Below are 3486 nucleotides of genomic sequence, written 5' to 3' on the forward strand. Positions count from 1 at the left end.
AAATCTGCAGCAGACAAAAGGAGAAAACTATAGGTAAAGCAAATGCAAAGAAATTATACATTGGTCAGAAAGTTCTCATTAAAGCTCATTCATTGTCACATAAGAAGAAACACTTGAGTCACAAATTCTTTCTAGTTTACAATGGACCATACAGAATCCGACGTATACCACATGATAATTGCGTTGAAGTTGAAACTCTGCGTACTAGGAAGAGTAAAGGTTTACACCACATTTCATATGTAAAACCATTTATTGAGAGATAATCTGCTTTTTAACTTTGTCTTTGCCATAAAACTTTTCACTTCACATTTCTAGTATGCTTTGTCAGACTTAAGAAACTTAACATGCAACAATGTTTGAAGTTAAATATCCAGTCTAGAACCTAGGGAACATTTTTAAACAGAAATTACGATTGCATTGTTATAGTGAACAGACGACACAGTGTTGTATTTGTACATTCTTGCTTGTTAGTTGCACGATTACGTAACAACTATCAGGCTCACATACTTAGAACATATACCGGCACTGCTAATGAGATTTTCATGTAACACTTTGGTTTACTTGAAAAGACAGTCTTTATTTGAAGTACTTTCTGTGGGATTAAAGATGACTTAGCACTTGGTTTCTTTGACAGCTACACAATTATATCACGATGCTACTAATGTGTGACAATTTACATTGTTGCTTTTGTGCTGTATCTGCTTTACATCTGCACAGTTTTTTTTGAATTCTTCTGGAAAGTAAAATATGTTTTAGTAGTAACTTTTGTGGTATAGCTACAATGAGACTGCCTTTTCCATAGCACAACAATACGTTACAGCACAGTACTTTCTTCATCATGGCAATAAGCGTAATAACTAAGATATCTATACGCAAAGCATTTCACTTTTGTTTATCATGAGGTAAGTACATTGACTTCTGCAGAACTTAGCTTTCGGAGGACGATAATTACGACACTTCCACAGAATTATCTTACAGCAAGACGCACATTTAGCGCTACAGGACACGCATTTGAGTGATTAATTTTGTACTTAAAACATTTATTTTTAAAGATATTTGAAGTACAATGATACGAAGTTTTTTCCGTGATACATTTTCCGTGATACATCTGTAACACCTCAGGGTATAATTACATTAATCCTCAGGGGGGTACACGCTTACTTTGTGTACCATGTGTTTGGCAAGCACAAGGAGTCCTAGCTAATATGGTATTTGCTTATACAACTTTACACATTGGTACCATATTTCTCTAACACAGAATTACACAGCTATCTGATTATTTGACAGAGAAACAAACATTCTTTTTACTACGTCAGTGACAGATGTTTACGCAATTACACAGTTGGATAACTTCACACTTATGAAATTGTATTTTGTCAGTACTTTGTGAAATGTTCATATTTTTTCGGAACCATTGTGATACTATGAGAGCTTTGAATGTCGTATTTCTTATGGGATCATGATTTTTAAAGTACGTTTGAGGTAGATGACACTATTGAAATGAGCAGAGAATTTTCTTTAGGTTTTGACATTATTGCAGAAAGCTACGACGATTTTGAGATTTGACTGAGGTGTTATGATGTTATTTTTACGATGACGATATGTATTATGCTGTTGAGGTATGTTTATGATCAATAAGATGATACCGTATATGAGGAATTTGATTATGCTACGTGTTTCTCTTGATGAAATATTGAAGAAGTGTCGACGAATATGTATATGTATAATAAAGTAAGGAATAATGAATAGTGGTTAGGGACTCTGACTTGTGAAAAAGGTTGTTGGACACCAAGAATTGTACTTTAAGAGTTATGAAATGTGTGTAAATGCATGACTATCACAATGCCGACGAAAACGTTTTGAACACTTATATTCATAGGATTTTGTTTCTACACATTTGCAACGCAAATTCTCGATGGGTGAAATTTTTTATATGAGACTGTCACTGTAATCCAAACTGGTGTCGTAAATATTTCGGTAAGATAGTTAAGTGACCACCTGCACCTAATGCGTCATGGGCACCCAGCTGGGCGACAGTCGCCTTGAAAAAAGCCATTGCGTGTGCCTTCCAGAGGCACAGGTGGAAAAAAAGAGGGGGCCATTATCCTCGCTATTGATGTTCCTTTGTAGAAAGCATTGGAAAAACGACACGGTCGAACTTCATAACATATGATTACACTGTGGAGCTCTTAATTTATGATTTACTGAAATGCCTAATGAAATGACGAGAAATATTTTTATGTCTATACACCCGATTATGACTACTGTCTCTCTAGTTGAGAGATTTTTCTACTAACTTATGAAATGCCTAATGACTACTCAATGATGTTCTTATACTTTACTTTGTACATAGTTGCTTATTTCATTTGATATCTAATTTCTAGCTTCACTGCAGCATTGGTTAAAATAAAATTTTATAGATGTACTAATATAAATATTTTCTGTCTACAGATCGAGTAAATAATAATTTTTTCAAAAAAAAATGAGGGAGCGCAAAACGACATTTACCTTCACAGGAACTGCATTCATAACTTTCTTTTCAAGTACTTGGTAATTTCTTTTGTAGAATAAATTGTGATGCATCACTCTAGTATTAAGATGTGACATAGGTATTAGACATGGCCATTTTTAGTGTACTATTTTTTCTGCTTGAGCTTTGTCATGTTTAGGTATAAGTTATTTCATTTTCTGTTGTTGGTTGCCAGGCATATTGCTACTGAATTTCAATTTGTGTTACTCTGCTAAGCCAGATTTATTTTTCTTGTTTGCTGCGCATTGCCTCATATTAGTTGTAATGTTGAATTGCTTGGTAATTTAGATTTACTGTAGCTTGCTTTGCAAATTTCCATTTTTTTCATTGCTGTTTGCGTTAATTGTTTTGTGCTGCTGCATTGCCTCGTCACTTAGTTTAGCATCTGAGCTCAGTAGATTTAAGTTAGCTTAAGAGGGGTAGACTATATAAGAAACTGACTATGGAGAATAGGTAAAGAATGCGTTGCGAAGTTATATGAAAAAGATTTGGGCCAAAATGAGTATTGTACACTGAGAAATAATTATATTGAAAGAAATATGAATAGAATACAGAAAGCAGGTATAGATAGGACTTTTTGGGAATAATGATGAATGAAGGGAGATCTCCAAGAAGTAAAGGAAGTTTTATTTGCAAAATACTTCACTAAAACAAACCCTGTTCTTTCCTTTTGTATTATTCCACTATATGTGTGTATACTCTTGTGTATGTGTTTTTCCTGTCTTTATGTGTTTAGCTAATACAATTATGTTGTAGAATTTTTCTAGTACTAAGCTATATTCACTATGAGGAGGAATACTGTTATCCTCAAATATAAGTTGCATTAATAATATGTTATTTTCTTTGTAAAGTTGTTTACAATTCTGTTCTGTTTCAATGTTCATGTGTGAAATTAATGTTTCGAAAACTATTCTCATTATTTTATATATTTACTTATGTCATAATTCCTGTAACTC

The sequence above is a fragment of the Schistocerca americana genome, chromosome 1 (assembly GCF_021461395.2).
Source record: "Schistocerca americana isolate TAMUIC-IGC-003095 chromosome 1, iqSchAmer2.1, whole genome shotgun sequence".
Taxonomy (NCBI): Eukaryota; Metazoa; Arthropoda; class Insecta; order Orthoptera; family Acrididae; genus Schistocerca; species Schistocerca americana.